At 47.2% G+C, this 18,684-nt stretch overlaps 1 long non-coding RNA gene across 1 annotated transcript; it reads right to left on the reverse strand.

Moving 5' to 3' along the window:
• Positions 1–1,395: 1,395 nt before the first annotated feature.
• LOC123418070 lies at positions 1,396–2,074 on the reverse strand. The gene is made up of 2 exons (XR_006617461.1): positions 1,976–2,074; positions 1,396–1,839 (listed from the first exon to the last, which is right to left on the reverse strand). It is a non-coding gene; the product is annotated as an uncharacterized LOC123418070 (long non-coding RNA).
• Positions 2,075–18,684: the final 16,610 nt, after the last annotated feature.

The following is an 18,684-nucleotide window of genomic DNA, read 5'->3' on the forward strand; positions in this document are numbered from 1 at the left end:
AGCAGTTGTCGTCGTTTGGTCAATGATTTTTGAGGAAAAAAAAAACTGCAGGAATTATGCCTGTTAGGAGTACATGTCATCATTGTTGAAGATGTTGCGTGATATCAATTAATACAACACCAACTAGTCTAACCGAGCGGCCAACTCAGCAGGGCCATCGCATGTTTAGAGGAACAGGAATTACCTTCTTAGTACTACCATGTCACGAGGATTTTCGGCCGCCAGGCCACAATATTCCGGCCCACCCTCCCGAAGGAAGCCGAATAACGGGCGAACCTGGCCCACATGCAAAAAACAAATCGATGGTGGGCTGAATCGAACACCGAACTGCAGATACGATAGCTATTGTCTTTACCAACTGATATAGCTCACGGTGTGTTATATTTAGACAATTTTTTTAATATTGATTCATCTTTGCTCTTATTTTTCTGCTCAACCTGCTACCGCCCGTCAGAAACTCTTACAGTGCTCCTAAGAAAAATTATGTTGGTCACCAAAGCACAAGAAGTCGGACTCCCTGCTGTGTGCGACACAAACTCCACACTTTACTTTGTTATATTAGCACTGATGGAGGATCTTTGTACAATGATCCTAATATTATTTCCCCGCAAAAAAAAATACTTCTAATATTACTAGACACAAATAGTGAATTGCTACTAAGTCCCTAAACCTAACCAACACTGGTTCATGGAAATCTATTTTGCCTCCGTGGTGAAGCGAGAATGTCGTGCTAAGACTACTATTTTTTTTATTATACTGTGATGGTTTTTGGACATGACTAAGCAATGTCAACAAATGCGTGAAGAGACTCACCACCAGGTAGATATTTCTGTGAGTGAAATTGCACACACCTACAGAAAACTTATGAATTCATGTCATGATTATGTTTTTGCACAACACATTTTTTCATGTTGTTTCTCATGTGGGGGGGGGGGGGGGGTCTTGAGCTATTGGTTTCAGGAAGTATGGTTTTTTTCTTCTTCAGTTGCAACGTACGGGCATTTATGTTACTATTTTTAATTAACGAATACTTGCTTCCAAACCTTTTCACGAGAACCAAGACCCTTGGAACACGATGAGAAGTCATGCACATCTCCAGACGGAGGAGATGAAGTCTCCGACTATCAAATACGTCAGTGCTCTATAGGACTACAGCTGGCTCACCCACAGCAGCCGCTAACTGCGCCTCTCTTCACCATGTTAGGTTGCTCTTCCATGTTGAGAGAGAGCCATTTCAAAACTAGGTTGGTCTGCCCGCTTGAGCTGGAATAGATTTTGCTCGAATGTCACCTTTTATTTTCTCGTGAAAGACTTAGACAAACAACCAATCTGGTTCACAGAATAAAAAATTGGATGCACAAAATATGACAAAGAAGATATTCATCATACAACTAGTTGGCTTAAAGGAGAATATTTCTTTTTTAATAAGCCAAATACAAGACGGTCCCGAGGTATAACCACCCCCGTAATCACCATCAAGATGTTTAATGCTCAACAAAACTTAATATTCAATACTGGCCCACTCAATTTTAATCGATCATCACATTATTTTAATTCAAATATGAAATTTCATATTATAATCTAGTAAAGCACACCGTTATTATGCTGGTAGAGAATTTGGGCACTGATTCTGGCAATCCCCTAGGGATTTAAAACAAGGTGCTCCCTGCGCATTGAAGCAGCAATAGCATATAGGGGATAGTATCGATGGTTCTCGTTTGGTCTTACAATCCCTTGCGATACACCATTTCAAGGTAATTTTTCTCTGATCTAATGATGAGACCACCATAGTCACATTGCTATGGGCACCTTCGTATGCACTGTCGGGCTCGGGACGACCTGTTACATACAAGATATTATATGGTTGCCGGTGCACAATTGGCCACAATATTATGTACATAAAGGGACAATACTTTTGAAAGATAGCAGACTGACTGCAAGGATATAAACAATATGATGGTGAAGATGTGCTTACATTGTCCAACCATGACTAGGCACCCGATGAACAAAAGAGCAATCGTGCACACCATGCTGCCCCCCTTCATAGTTTCGACGAGATGGTGAGGCAGTTGGATATCTGAGGCAATGGCCACGACCTCATATTGTCTCTGTATATATAGAGGGTACCGTCCAAAATAAATCCGAGATATGCGCTTAACATGTTTAGGATGTAATTGATGGCATACCAAATATCAATATATAGTCTTGATTACATATTAGTAATATCATACGTATGCATTTACTTAGTTCCTTATATACTGTATACAACAAGCACAACAGACCTGCAATACGATTTGCAGATCGCAAAGGTTATGGGTACGTACAGTGAGTTACTCCGGGTTACTCCCTCCGTTCCTAAATATAAGTCTTTCTAAGAGTTTTACTAATGGACTACATACGGATGTATATAGACATGTTTTAGGGTATAGATTCACTCATTTTGCTTCGTATGTAGAAACCTAGTGAAATATCTTAAAAAACTTATATTTAGGTACGGGGAGTAGAAATGATATGCGATTGAGTATTAGTTACCATATACACGCATCAAGGCTGCATCAAGGCTGTACTATGGGAGATACCGCTCCTGGTTTACAATCAGCAGGTTTCACATGGTCAATTAATCTGTGAGATTTGTTGCCATGTGGTATATGCGTGATTACCATGCTGAGATATCTGAAGAAAAAGAAAGTACGTGAGATTTGTCACCATACATGCACAGTCTCGACGCAGCATGGTGAGACACTTCCATCTGTACAATCCACTACTCGAATTACACCTACGTCGAGTGCCAAAAAATACTCGGCAAAGTCTTTGCCAAAATATGTCCTTGTCAAAGAGTACGTGGCATACACCTCTCAGACAAACAAAACTTTGCCGAGAACTAACTGTCGTGCACTCCGCAAACAGTTTCACAAGAACAAACAGTCGTCTCGGCAAAATAAAATGATATCACACGCGTTGGTTCCGTTAGGTCTTTGCCGAGAGCTATCACTCGGCAAACTTGTGCACACTACCGAGAGCCTATACTCGGCTTTACTTAAATAACCAACTCAAGATACTCTCATTTACCGAATACCCTTATCGGCGACTCAGCAAAATCACGATGAAACTACCAACGCATGTCACTTCTCCATTCTGCTGAGCATTGTTCTTGCAAAAGGTTGTTTTACCGAGTGTACCTCTCGGAAAAATTTCAGTTATATATATCCCATATAACCGATGTAGTTCATGGGAAGATTTCTCGTGTCTGATGTGAAATGCGAGAAAAACTCTAAAAAGTCAAGTCCTATTTCTATCAAAATAAGCATAATGATCTCTATTTTTAAGGATCAAAATTAAATTTACATTTCATGAGTGCTCACTGAGCTCGTTCGGATGAACCAAAAGATACCATATTTGCCATCCCAAATGAAAATTAAAAAGCATAGATTATTTCATTAAGAATCAAAGAATACATGGACACATGAATTTCTATCTGCACAATGTAGGATATATGCCCTAGAGGCAATGATAATAGTTATTTTGTATCTCTATGTGTGTAATGAATGCTTATGTTTCATGTTATAACTATAATGATTCTCGAGCCTATAATAACCACGAGGCTCGGAGGGAAACTCATATGCATGTGTGGTATTATAAACGATAACATGTGTATTGGTAGTCATGCGTCTAAGACTAGCTCAAGTATTGCATGATGGTCCACTTTCCTGATCATGGGCATGACTATGCCGACAATTTTGAAGGTACAACGTTAGAAGAACACTTGTGTTGAATCGACCCGTATTAATGTTATGCTATGAAATGCATTCATCCCAAGTAAATGATTAATAACATAGATAAAGTTAATGTTTGCATAACTCTTTAAACCATGAGAGTATCGGGTTCCTTCGTGCTTGCTTCATGAACTTTGGGGTTTCATTAAACATTGTCTGTAACAGGGTGGCTATCATGACGGCTTACGGGTTTTCAAAAAAGTATGCCAAGGGACTTGATAGCTTAAGATTGGGATTTGCTCCTCCGACGACGGAGAGATATTTTTAGGACCCTCTCGGTGTCACGGTATCCATCATCGCCTGACCAGACACAATGTGATTAGATCACAGGGATGCCGGAACGCGGAGACAAGGAAAGAGAACAAAACCGGTAATGAGGTAACTCACATAGTGGACCAATTGTTGATTCATGGGCATGCCGATATATCTCACTTCCATACTGTCACTAGTAGTAAATGGCCCATTTGTCCCAGTTTCAAAGGCCCATTAGCCCCGGTTCCGGAACCGGGATCAAAGGGTCGGGACTAAAGCCCAAAACTTTTAGTCCCGGTTTGCTTATGAACTGGGACAAAAGGGACTCCACGTGGTCGCTGCGGGGAACCCAGGCGGGAGGGCATTTAGTCCCGGTTGGTCACACCAACCGGGACAAAAGGGCATCCACACGTCAGCATCTGCCAGGAGTTGGGGTTTTTGTTTCTTTTTTAATGGGGGGGGGGGGTGATACATCCATTTTGCATCATGCTTTCATGTTGATATTTATCGCTTTTTGGGCTGTTATTACACTTCACGGTACAATACTTATGACTTTTCTCTCTTATTTTGCAAGGTTTAAATGAAGAGGGAGAATGCCGACAGTTGGAATTCTGGCCTAAAAAAGGAGCAAGTTTGAGATACCTATTCTGCGGAACTCCAAAAGCCGTGAAAATCAACGTGGATTTTTTTTGGGATTTATAAAAAATACTGGGCCGAAGAAGTGCCAGAGGGGCGCCAGCAGGAAGCCACAAACATGCTAGGCGCGACCTACCCCCTGGCCGCGCCTAGGGGGCTTGTGAGCTCCCTGCTGGCCCACTAGCCCCCCTCTGTTGCTACAAGAAGGGTTTCGGTCTGGAAAAAATCAAGAGGAGGCTTTTCGGACGAATCGCCGCCGCCACGAGGCGAAACTTGAGCAGAACCAATCTAGAGCTCCGGCAGGACGATCCTGCCGGGGAAACTTCCCTCCCGGAGGGGAAATCGTCGCCATCGTCATCACCAACACTCCTCTCATTGGAGGCGACTCGTCACCATCAACATCTTCATCAGCGCCATCTCATCTCCAAACCCTAGTTCATCTCTGGTAACCCGGAGAGATATGTGGCTAGCTCCCGTTCGTCAATGTGATGTAGACATGTATTCCATGTGTCGTCATACATGCTTAGGGAAAAGAACTTGCATGACATCTATTGTCCATTCCTCCCGTGGCAGCAGGGTCCAAAAGGAAACTACGGGATATTAAGGTTCTCCTTTTAATAAAGAACCGGACCAACGCATTAGCACTTGGTGAACACATGAACTCCTCAAACTATGGTCATCATCGGGAGTGGAGGGGGAAGAAGAGGCTGGGAGCTGGAATGAGTGGAGGGGGTGCCTGTGGGCCCCACAAGCTTGCACCCCACCACCAGGGGGTAGGTGGCGGTGGGAGGGCTTGTGGCCCACTGGTCAGGCCCCCTGGCTAGCTCTCAGGCCCAGAATTTTTCAAAAATTCCAGAAAAAACATACTAAATTTTCAGGACCATCGGAGAACTTTTATTTTCGAGGTATTTTTCTCCGGGACGCTAAAACAGAAAACAGGAAAGGCTAAACTCATTCCATCATTTTTATTCTAAGCATCACAAAAGGAAAGCTCAAAACAGAGGTATGTGACTCTCTGATTCATCCGTCTCATGGTCATCGAAAGAAATCCGTCAATAGGATAGATCAAGTCCTTATGACAAAACCTTCTCGAATCGCAAAAGAGAACGGAGAATTTTCGATTAGCCACTAAGTCGCCTCAATGGGGATATGAATCTCCCCAACAAGCAAATCATACTTCATCTTGACACGACGAATAGGGCATTCAAAGCTCCCAATGAGAATCGATGAAGTCTTTTCGATAGCATTGATGCAATGTACTGGATAACGTTTCTTCGGAAAGTGCATTGTGTGCTCATTACCGTTGACATTGAAAGTGACATTGCCTTTGTTGCAATCTGTAACAGCCCCTGCGGTGTTTAAAAAGGGTCTTCCGAGGATGATATCCATGGCATCGTCCTCGGGAATATCCAAGATAACAAAGTCTGTTCAGATAGTGGTGTTAGCAATCACAACAGGCACATCCTCGCAAATGCCGATAGGGAAAGCAGTTGATTTGTCGACCATTTGCAGAGAAATTTCAGTGGGTGTCAACTTATCCAACTCAAGTCTACGATAAAGAGAGAGTGGCATAACACTAACACCGGCTCCAAGGTCACATAAGGCAGTTCTTACGTAGTTTCCTTTAATGGAGCAAGGTATAGTGGGCACTCCGGGATCACCAAGTTTCTTAGGAGTTCCACCTTTGAAAGTGTAATTGGCAAGAATGGTGGAGATCTCAAGATCTGGTATCTTCCGTTTATTAGTCACGATATCTTTCATGTACTTGGCATACGGAGACATCTTGAGCATATCAGTTAACCGCATCTGCAGAAAGATGGGTCTTATCATCTCAACGAAGCGCTCAAAATCCTCATCATCCCTTTTCTTGGATGGCTTAGGAGGAAAGGGCATAGGTCTCTGAACCCATGACTCTCTTTCTTTACCATGCTTCCTAGCAGTGAAGTCATTCTTGTCGTATCTCTTAGGTTGTGGATTATCAGGATTAACCGTAGGTTCAATCTCCACATCCTCATCATGGCTAGGTTGAGCATTATTATGAACATCACTGTCCATATTGTCACCAGGTTCATGTTCATCACCAGATTGTGTTTCCGCATCAGACGTAGAAATATCATTAGGTTCTTCAGGTGTGACAGTATTTGGCGAACTCGCATGCAGGTTTCTATCATCCTTCTTCTTCTCCTTAGGATGACTAGGTGTATCAGCATTGATTCCTTGAGAATCTTGATCAATTCTCTTAGGATGACCTTCAGGATACAAAGGTTCCCGAGTCATTTTGCCTCCTCTAGTAATGACTCTGATAGAGTTGTCATTTAATTCATTGAGCAGGTCATTCTGAGCTTTAAGTACTTGTTCTACCTGAGTAGTAATCATAGAGGCATCTTTACTCAGAAGCTTCAGAGCATTGACATTTCTGTCTACACAAGCACTTAAATGGCTAAGCATACGAGCACTTTGTTCCAAATGTCTGCTAACATAGTCATTGAAACTCTGTTGTTTGGCAACAAAGTTGTCAAATTCATCAAAGCATAGGCTAGCAGGTTTATCAAAAGGAATATCACTCTCATCAAACCTACGCAGAGAATTCACTTCTACTACCTGTATCGGGTTATCGAGACCATGGATCTCTTTGATAGGTGGTAGATTTTTGACATCTTCAGCTCGTATGCCTTTCTCTTGCATAGATTTCTTGGCTTCTTGCATATCTTCGGGACTGAGGAATAGAATACCTCTTTTCCTAGGAGTTGGCTTAGGAGGTGGTTCGGGAATATTCCAAGCATTATCGTTGATCAAGAGGTTATTCAGTAGAGTCTCAGCTTGTTCTACAGTTCGTTCCCTAAAAACACAACTCGCACAACTATGTAGGTAGTCTCTAGAGGCATCGGTAAGTCCGTTATAGAGGATATCAAGTATCTCGTTCTTCTTAAGAGGGTGATCAGGCAAAGCATTATGCAGCTGGACGAGCCTCCCCCAAGCTTGTGGAAGATTCTCTTCTTGGAGTTGAGCAAAGTTGTATATTTCCTACAAGGCAGCTTGCTTCTTATGGGCAGGGAAATATTTCTCACAGAAGTAATAGACCATCTCCTGGGGACTACGCACACATCCAGGAGCAAGAGAGGTGAACCAGGCTTTAGCGTCATCCTTTAGAGAGAAAGGAAACAACTTAAGGATATAGTAGTGGCGGATCTTCTCCTCATTAGTGAAAAGGTTGGGTATTTCGGATAGTTTTGCAAGATGGGCTATGACCGTCTCAGACTCATAACCGTGAAAAGGATCAGATTCGACTAGAGAGATTATCTCAGGGTCGACAGAGAATTCATAATCCTTATCGGTGACAAAGATAGGCGAAGTGGCAAACTTCGGGTCATTTTTCATCCTAGCTTCACGAGATTTTTCCTTCCACTTGAGAATTAATTTCTCAGCGTCATAGGCATCCTTACACACAAGAAAATCCTCATCTATTTCTCCCTCCATAACGTAACCCTCAGGTATATCAGGCAATTCATATGTAGGAGAGCTAGATCTAGCAGGAGCAAAAGCAGGTTCTATCTCAATAGTATCGGCAGTATCAGAAGCATCACGAGCATTGACAGTAACTCTAGCAATATGAGCATCAAGGAACACTCCTAGTGGAACATCAGGCAAAGGAGTATCTCTAGCAGTATCAAGCATAGCGTCATTAGGCAAAATAGCATCTCTAGCATCATCAGGCAAAGCAGTATCAAGCATAGCATCTCTAGCAGTATCAGGAATAGTATCAAGCATAGTATCATCATGCATAGTATCAAGCATAGCATCATCAGGCATAGTATCAAGCATAGCATCATCAAGCACATGCAACACATCAAGATTTCTAGCAGGAGGTGATGTCGCAAACTTACTCATAACTGAAGGTGAATCAAGTGCAGAGCTAGATGGCAATTCCTTACCTCCCCTCGTAGTTGAGGGAAAGACTTTGGTCTTCCGATCCTTCAGATTCTTCATAGTGATCAGCAGATTTAAATCCCAAGTAACTCAAAGAATATAGCAATACCTCCCCAGCAACGGCGCCAGAAAAATGCTGATCGTGCAATCTCTTGCGTTAACTAGACGAATGCTTATGACAACAAAGCTTCTCCTGCAACAGCACCAGCAGTGTAACGAGCAATAGCAGTGGCAAGGAACAGCAGTAGTGACAGCAGTATCAAGTAGCAACAGTAGCAAGCGACAATAATAGCAATAGTAGTAGCAGCAGCAGCAGAGCAAGACAAGTAACAACAGTAGCAACAGTAGTAGCAGCAGCAGAGCAAGACAAGTAACAGCCATAGCAACAGTAGTAGTAGCAGCAGAGCAAGACAAGTAACAGCAGTAGGACAAACTCGTAGGCAATGGGTCGGTGATTTGTTTGGATGGTATTCATCATGCAACAACTATAACGCGGAGAGATATGTGGCTAGCTCCCGTTCGTCAATGTGATGTAGGCATGTATTCCGTGTGTCGTCATACGTGCTTAGGGAAAAGAACTTGCATGACATCTATTGTCCATCCCTTCCGTGGCAGCGGGGTCCAAAAGGAAACTACGGGATATTAAGGTTCTCCTTTTAATAAAGAACCAGAACAACGCATTAGCACTTGGTGAACACATGAACTCCTCAAACTATGGTCATCACCGGGAGTGATTCCGGTTATTGTCACTCCGGGGTTGCCGGATCATAACACATAGTAGGTAACTACAACTTGCAAGATATTTTTGATATTTTCCCAGGGGCTTGTGGCCCACTGGCCCACCCCCTGAGGTGGAACTTGGCGCAGATATTTTTGATATTTTCCAAAACTTCTCCTCGTAAATTTTTAGGACGTTTGGAGAATTTGATTTCTGCACAAAAATAACACCAAGGCAATTCTGCTGAAAATAGCGTCAGTCCAGGTTAGTTCCATTCAAATCATGCAAATTATAGTCCAAAACAAGGGCAAAAGAGTTTGGAAAAGTAGATACGATGGAGACGTATCACCCACCAACCCACCAAGGGCTGGTGCGGCACCCCTAAGGCCTACGGGCTTCCCCGCGTGGGTTGTCCCCCCCCCCCCCCCCCCCGTGAACATCCGGAACCCATTCGTAACTCCCGGTACATTCTCGGTAATGCCCGAAAACTTTCCGGTTACCAAATGAGGTCGTCCTATATATCAATCTTCGTCTCCGGACCATTCCGGAAACCCTCGTGATGTCCGTGCTCTCATCTGGGACTCCAAACGACATTCGGTAACCACACATATAACTCAACTATACTAAAAACAACGCCGAACCTTAAGTGTGCAGACCCTGCGGGTTCGAGAACTATGGAGACATGCCCCGAGGTACTCCTTAGTCAATATCCAGTAGTGGGACCTGGATGCCCATATTGGATCCTACATATTCTCCGAATAACTTATCGGTTGAACCTCAGTGTCAAGGATTCAGGCAATCCCGTATGTCATTCCATTTGTCCTTCGGTATGTTACTTGCCCGAGATTCGATCGTCGGTATCCGCATACCTATTTCAATCTCGTTACCGGCAAGTCTCTTTTCTCGTTCCGTAATGCAAGATCCCGTGACTTACACTTTAGTCACATTGCTTGCAAGGCTTGTGTGTGATGTTGTATTACCGAGTGGGCCCCGAGATACCTCTCCATCACACGGAGTGACAAATCCCAGTCTTGATCCATACTAACCCAACGGACACCTTCGAAGATACTTGTAGAGCACCTTTATAGTCACCCAGTTACGTTGTGACGTTTGATACACACAAGGCATCCCTCCGGTGTCAGTGGGTTATATGATCTCATGGTCATAGGAACAAATACTTGACAAGCAGAAAACAATAGCAATAAAATGACACGATCAATATGTACGTTCATAGTTTGGGTCTAGTCCATCACATGATTCCCTTAATGATGTGATCCAGTTATCAAGCAACAACACTCTGCACATACTCAGAAAACCTTGACTATCGTTGATCAACTGGCTAGCCAACTAAAGGCTTGCTAGGGACATTGTTGTGTCTATTTATCCACATATGTATCTATGTTTTCATTCAATACAATTATAGCGTGGATAATAAACGATTGTCTTTAAACAGAAAATATAATAATAACTATTTATTATTTCCTCTAGGGCTTATTTCCAACAGTCTCCCACTTGCACTAGAGTCAATAATCTAGTCCTCACATCACCATGCGATTTACATTGTAATAAATCAAACACCCATACAGTTTTGGTGTTGATCATGTTTTGCCCGTGGAAGAGGTTTAGTCAGCGGGTGTCGTGGGTATAAGCCTGACAGTAGATGTGTAGGGTACGAAAAGGATGGGCAGAGTCCTAGCTACGGCGATGATGTATGAGTTCAGGCCCCTCTGCGGTGGAGGTACTAGCCCTACGTCTCAGTGCTCAGGGAGCTTGTTGTCGAGTGGAATAGGGAATACAATGAGTTGCTAACCCCTTTACCAGCGGGGGAGGGTGGCTTATATAGAGTATGCTACCCTCCACAACGGTTCCGGTACAGGGGGTGGAGTAGTGGCGATTGAATGTGTACGTTACAGGTAACGTATGCCCTAAATGCTAATAAATGCACCTGGAAACGTACAACCGTTTCCCTCCAGGGGGGTTACGATGTACCGAGTGGTATCCAGTCGGTTAGCCTGATATGCTCCGAATGCTAGTCTCCGACTGGATGATCGAGGGTATGTTACCGACTGGATGACAGGGACTCCTTAATTCAGTCGGAGCTGACTAAGGGTCTAGTCCTTTGCGAGGGGTAGTCCTTGGGTAGGACCTATAGGCCAGGCCTATGACCCTACCCTAGGACTATAACCCCACCATTAGTCCCTGAATGGATTGGGGTTGGAACGACGAAGCGATGTTTGAAGTTGGATCCGACTGGAACGGACTTGGCTTGGGCGTTGCTTGCCTCGGTCCATTCTGACTTTTCTGATCGACGATCCGAGTGGAAGTACTCGCGAAACAGACTGTCGGGAGCCGAGTGCTTCTGCGGCATCTTCTGACGCGACCGGTCAACTCACAACGGCGGATTTTCCAGGATCCTCAAATTTCGGTTTCCGCGCGCTCAGCGGGGATGACGCCATCGCGCTCGAGTAGCGCCTGACGCCTCGATTCTCGCGCCTTCAACCTCTCCACTAATATCGCCGCGGTGGGTCGAGAGGATAAGGTTTTGGGGCCACCTGCCAGTGACCCAGTCGGAACCCTATTTAAATCTCGGTGGCGAGGCTTCTTTGTTACGCTCACCGAATCTCTCGCCCTTTCCTGCTCCGTCCTTCTCGCCACCTCCGGCGCTTCTATGCTCCTTCCTTCTCCTTCCTCCCGAGGACTCGCAGTTGCCGCCATGACCAAGGGTCAGACCAGCAAGATGGAGGCGAGGAAGAAGAAGGGGAAGGCGGTGGCGCCTGCTCAGCGGCGGCAGCGGCCGCTGCCGGCGGGGTGGATTCAGGGCGACTTCCTCCCCTCCATGGTGACGGAGGGGGATCTGCTGCAGCTGGTGGAGCACGGGATGATCGTGCACAAGCCCTGGAGGCTTCCGGCGGAGAACGAGTTCGAGCCAGCGCCCCGGGAGGGGGAGCGCGTCTTGCTGCTCAGCCACGTCCACCGAGGTTTCTCCTTGCCCCCGCATCCTTTCTTCAAGGGCATCATGAATCACTTCGGGGCACAACTTCATCACTTTCCCCCGAATGCCATTGCCCATCTCTCTGCCTTTATAGTTCTGTGCGAGTGTTTCATAGGCTGCCCTCCCCATTGGGGTTTGTTCAAGCACATCTTTTCCTCTAGATCTCAAACCATCAAACGACTCAGCCAGTCGGATGATAAGACACATCTCCTCCAGCTCTGCGGGGGCTTAGGTTTCCAGAAAAAGAGTCGGAGTAGTTATCCTGCTCTTCAGTTAAGTGAGTCGGTCAGGAACTGGCAGTCGACGTGGTTCTACTGCCAGGATATCGCCTGTCCGAATGCATCGACTGGGCTGCCTCCCTTTAGTTTAGATCGGCCCGCCCCGCCTAAGCAGCTCGCGCTCACGAAGGCGGAGAAGAACGACATCCAGCCTTTGGTTGAGGCACTCGTAGATGTCGTCAGGAGGGGGGTCACTTGCATATACTTGCTGGAGGTCTTCCTCGGTCGGCGTATCCAGCCTCTGCAGGCTCGCGACCATGCCATGTGGCATTACACGGGGCCCGAAGACTCCACTCGGACCAACGTGGTGGGCGTGACTGAGGAGAAGGTGACCTCATGGGTGCTCTAGATCACAGGCCCCTGCGAGAATCCCAAAGGATCTCGGCGAGTGAAGCCTTACTGCGCGGATCATCCTCCTCCAAATCAGGTGAGTAACACTTGTCGAGTGCACTTAACTGTCTTAATTCCTGTCGTTTGTTTGAATCTCCGCGTGATGTCTGATGTTGCCAACTGAAATTTATGCAGAAGTGGACCAACGGGTTCTCCCCCGTCTCGAATGGGAATCCGGCCGAGGAGGAGGAGGAAGGCAGCCAGGAGGGCAGCGTGGAGAGCGCCGAGTACGTCTCCGACAGCGGGGAATCGGAGGAGGAGACTAGCGAGGAGGAGGAAGAAGACGAAGAGCAGGACTCGACGCCTCCGCAATTAGAGCATCGGACCAAGCGCCGACACGAGCCCGCCGTTCCTTCGGCTCCTCCTGCGTCTTTGAGTGCTCCGCCCACTGTCCTGGTGGCCCCGAGTGTTCGAAGCGCCAAGAGGGCCAGGGATGCCGCTGCTGAGCCTGCGGGTCAGTCTTCTAAGGCGGCCAAACAGAGTGGGCCAAAGCCTCGGAAGGCTCTGCCGCGAATGAGGGTTGTTGTCCCTGTCACCTCCACGTATGTGTATCCATCTTTCAATTCTTTCTGATATCCGAGTGAACTCCTGTTTACTGGTCGAATGGATTTCACTCGACAGAGTCGCTACTTCTGCCACCTCTCCGGTGCGCCAGGAAGATGATCCCATGGACACGGACAACGTCGTCTCGTCCCAGCCAGGTGCGTTGTAGTGACGTCGAGTGTTTTATACTATCGCGTCTCGAATTCTATCATAGGTCCTGCTTCTTTCTTTTTCTGAGACCTCGTGTCATTCGGCCTGTCAGGAGCGATTTGCGTGGACGAGGGCGACCAGGGGAGAGCCAAACCAGCTGCGGAGCCTGTTCTTGAGGCCGCTCCTCCTGCTGCTGCTCTCGCCGCCGACGTGCTACCGACTGAGGCGCTGCCACAGACTGAACCGGTGCTGGTGGATGAGGAGCCGACTAGGGCGGACCTTGGGATGCCTCAGGAACTTCCGACGATTCCAGGCTCGTCGAATGCTGAATTCAACATCCAGCGTCTCCCGGAGGAGCAGGTGGGAGCGGCCAAGGGAGCTATGGTGCAGGTGGAGCTGATGGCTGGAGAAGCCAAGAGGGCCTACGACTCCGTTGCGTCCTTGTACCAGCGGAGCTTGGAGCTGCGGGATGATATCCGAGTAAGTGGTCTAGTAAGTATTTACTTTTCTCTTGTAATCCACCGGGTGTTCTTGGATTGCAGCTGTTGTTTGCAATGGGTTCACTCTGAGTGAACCCAGTGGGTGTAGTCCCCGAGACTTCTGTCGAGTGCTTGCACCGACAGTTGTCTTTATACATATTGTCTTTACTTTGGTCGTGTCTGTAAATAATATGACCGACTGCGAGCAGTTGTTGCACTCGGAGTGCACTTACTGTAAGAGTCCCCGAGAGTAAGTTGTACTCAGGTCGGGTAGTATTGGCCTCGTAGGCGTAGGTGATAACATGCATCTCAATAGGGCGGGCCTTCTTGAGTTGCATGCCAGTGGGGTCACTCTTAGTGAACCCACTGGGTGTAGTCCCCGAGACCGCTGTCGACTGCTTGCGTCGGCAGGGGTCTGAATAACTTAGACTTTTAGTTGTTGAACTTTCTGATTGTCCCTTGTTGTTTGTTGGCAGAAAACCTGTGAAATGGGGACGGCCTATGAGACTCTCAGGGCGGAGAGGAATCAGTTCGCTGGTGAGCTTGATGCGGCCATGCTCGCAATGGCTGGCATGAAGGATGCTTTGGAGGGACGAGAGAAGTCCTTGGAGGAGGCTCGTGAAGCGAACAAGGTGTTGACTGAGGAAGTGGAAAAGATGAAGAAACAGAGGACTGCTCTCACGGATCAGATGGTCGTGCTGAATAAACGATGCATAGCTCAGGAGAAGTATGTCAGTGACTGGGCTGGGCAGATGATGACGCGTATGGTTGGTAAGTCCTGTTTTTTGCCGAGTGTTTTTCCTATGTACATCACACTCGGCGCTTATGGCTTGCTTGTCCTTCTATTGCAGATTTTTGCGTTGATGCTGAAGTTGAAGCAGCGAACATGGAGCGATCGGTTCGCGACAACGTGCCACTCGGCGAGGACGCCAATCGGGATTTGCTCCGGGCGCACATCCGCGTGGGCAAAGTTGGCCCTTTCATCGGTCGGCTGAGAGAAGTCGTCGGCCGAATCGACAAGGAGCTTTAGCCAGAAGATGAGTCGCGGCAGGAGATGGAGAACCTGATGGCGCGACTGGAGGAGATCCCGAACCGAGTGCAGTCGTGGAAGAAATCTGCAGCTCGTTGCGGTGCAGATGTTGCTCTGTCCTTGGTCCGAGTCCATTGGAAGGAGGTGCGTGAGGAGAAGCTGAAGACATTGAAGGTCGCCAACACGAAGAAGCTTCGATTCGAAGACTTCATGGAGACTTTCCTTGAGAGTGCTACCCGCATCGCCGACGGTATTGATCTGGACACGTTCGTAGAGCCCTCTAGTCCTGGCGTTAATCCAGATGATGCGTAAAAACATTTTTATCCTCGGTATGCCGAGTGTTTACCTGTAAGGTACTTTGGCCACTGCTGTTGGCGGGCGCGTTCTTAGATCGGTGCGGGTAAGCTTGACCCGCCCCGAACGAACTATCTTTGCTAGAACTTTTGAATCTGAATCAAAGCGTTGACGCTTGTGTTGCAATGTTGTTTCGAGTGCGACGTTTGGTGCACACTCGGAGAAAGTGATTACTTAGGTGATTCTTGATCACAACGAAGTCCCCGAGTGCGACGTTTAGTGCACACTCGAAGAAAGTTATTACTTAGCTGATTCTTGATCACAACTAAGTCCTCGAGTGCGACGTTTAGTGCACACTCGGAGAAAGTTATTACTTAGGTGATTCTTGATCACAGCTAAGTCTCCGAGTGCGACGTTTAGTGCACACTCGGAGAAAGTTAGAACTTATGCGATTCTGGATCACGACTAAGTTTTTTTTTTGTGCGATCGGAGTCTGCGACCGCGGAAGAACTCTGAATCTGCAAAAACTGAATCTGCTTTATATTATTTCGTCAATACTTGTTCTTTACACTGCTTCAGTCGACGATCACGTGTAGAAGCGCTTCAGGAGGTCTCCATTCCATGCACGCGGCTCGTCTGTCTCCCTCTCGATGTTGTAGAGTCTGTATGCTCCGTTGTTCAGCACCTTGGAGATGATGAAGGGCCCTTCCCAGGCCGGGGCTAACTTGTGAGGTCTTTGCTGATCCACTCGGAGCACCAGGTCGCCTGCTTGGAACGTGCGACTCCTGACGTGGCGTGCATGAAACCGCCGCAGATTTTGTTGATAGATGGTTGAGCGAGTTAGTGCCATCTCGCGCTCCTCCTCCAGAAGGTCTACTCCATCTTGCCTTGCTTGTTCTGCTTCAGCTTCGGAGAAGAGTTCGACTCGTGGCGCATTATGAAGCAAGTCACTCGGAAGGACCGCTTGTGCTCCATAAACGAGGAAGAATGGTGATCGTCCTGTAGATCTGTTCGGGGTTGTGCGGAGACCCCAAAGTACTGAAGGTAACTCAGTGACCCATGCGCCAGCGGCGTGGCCCACCTCTCGCAGGAGTCGGGGCTTCAAACCCTGAAGAATAAGTCCATTCACCCGCTCTGCTTGTCCATTGGATTGAGGATGTGCTACGAAGCAAAATCCACTCAGATACCTTGGCTTGCACAAAAACCTTTGAATCTGTCCGAGTCAAAGTTTGTCCCGTTATCCGTCATTATGCTGTGAGGTACACCGAATTTGGAGATGATGTCCCTGACAAACTTGACGGCTGTTGAGGCGTCGAGTTTCTTGATGGGCTTAGCTTCGATCCGTTTCGTGAACTTGTCGACTGCCACCAACAGATGCGTGTATCCCCCTGGCCTGTTTTGAATGGTCCGACTGTGTCTAATCCCCAAACCGGAAACGGCCACACGAGCGGGATTGTCTTCAACACAGATGTCGGCTTGTGGGACTTGTTGGAGTAGAACTGACAGCCCTCACATCGGTCGACCATATCTTTAGCCATCTCGTTCGCCTGCAGCCAGAAAAAACCAGCCCTGAATGCCTTGGTGACGATTGCTCTCGAAGAGGCATGGTGATCGCAGGTTCCCGAGTGAATATCTTCTAGGATCAGCTGTCCCTCCTCCGGAGAGATGCATCGTTGGAGAACGCCTGAAACACTCTCTTTGTACAATTGACCATCAATGACAGTGAATGACTTTGACCTGCGGACTATCTGCCTGGCCTGGACTTCGTCTTCTGGTAGTTCCTGTCTCAGGATATATGCAATGATCGGCACAGTCCAATCGGGGATGACAGCAAGAATCTCCATGACCAGATCAACCACGGCAGGCACATCGACTTCAGTCGGATCTATTGAACTCTTTGGTTGTACTGGTTCTTCTGTAAAAGGATCTTCTTTGACTGAATGAAGGTGAAGGTGCTCAAGGCAGACATCACTCGGGACTGGTCTCCGAGTGGATCCGAGTTTTGCCAACTCATCAGCTGCTTGGTTCTTCAGTCTCGGAACATGATGGAGTTCCAAACCTTCAAACTTTTTCTCGAGCTTCCTCACTGCATTGCAGTATGTGGTCATGGTGGGGTTCCTGACATCCCACTCTTTCATCACTTGATTGACCACCAAATTCGAATCGCCTTAGACCATCAAGCGACGGACACCGAGTGAGATGGCCATGCGCAATCCGTAGAGGAGAGCTTCATACTCCGCCTCGTTGTTGGAGGAATCGAGGTGTATCTGCAGCACATACTTGAGTTTGTCGCCCTTTGGCGATATGATCACAACGCCAGCGCCGAAGCCATTCAACATCTTGGACCCATCAAAGAACATTGTCCAATGGGCCGAGTAGATGTGAGTCGGTTGCTGTTGTTCTACCCATTCTGCTATGAAGTCAGCCAGGGCTTGAGACTTAATAGCTTTCTTGGCCTCGAACTTGATATCGCAGTACAGCATCTCCATTGCCCACTTCGCCACTCGGCCTGACGCATCTCGATTGTGGAGAATTTCCGACAACGGAGCATCAGAAACGACAGACACCGAGTGGTCTTGGAAATAATGAGCCACCTTCTTTGCAGTCATGTAAATCCCGTAGATAAGTTTTTGATAGTGGGGATACCTCTGCTTGGAAGGAGTCAGGACCTCGGAGACGTAGTACACTGGCCGCTGAACTTTGTATGCTTTGCCTTCTTCTTCTCGTTCGACTGTAAGAACAGTACTGACAACTTGATTTGTAGCCGCGATATACAGAAGAAGGGGTTCTTTACTGAGCGGAGCAGTAAGGACCGTCTGGGTGGAAAGTAGGACTTTGAGGTCGTCAAATGCGACTTGGGCTTCGTCTGTCCACTCGAAAGTATCTGATTTCTTCATGAGTCGGTACAGAGGAAGTGCTTTCTCGCCGAGTCGACTGATGAACCTGCTCAAAGCCGCTAGGCAACCTGTGAGCCGTCGAACATCATGTATTCTGACCGGCCTCTCCATTCGAACGATGGTCCCGATCTTTTCGGGGTTGACATCGATTCCTCGTTCGGAAACGAAGAAACCGAGTAACTTTCCGCTGGGAACGCCGAATGAACATTTGGCGGGGTTGAGCTTGATATCGTACCTACGAAGGTTGGCGAATGTTTCTGCCAAGTCAGTCAGCAGGTCGGAACCTTTGCGTGACTTGACTACGATATCATCCATATATGCCTCC

The sequence above is a fragment of the Hordeum vulgare genome, chromosome 1H (genome assembly GCF_904849725.1).
Source record: "Hordeum vulgare subsp. vulgare chromosome 1H, MorexV3_pseudomolecules_assembly, whole genome shotgun sequence".
NCBI classification, from domain to species: Eukaryota; Viridiplantae; Streptophyta; class Magnoliopsida; order Poales; family Poaceae; genus Hordeum; species Hordeum vulgare.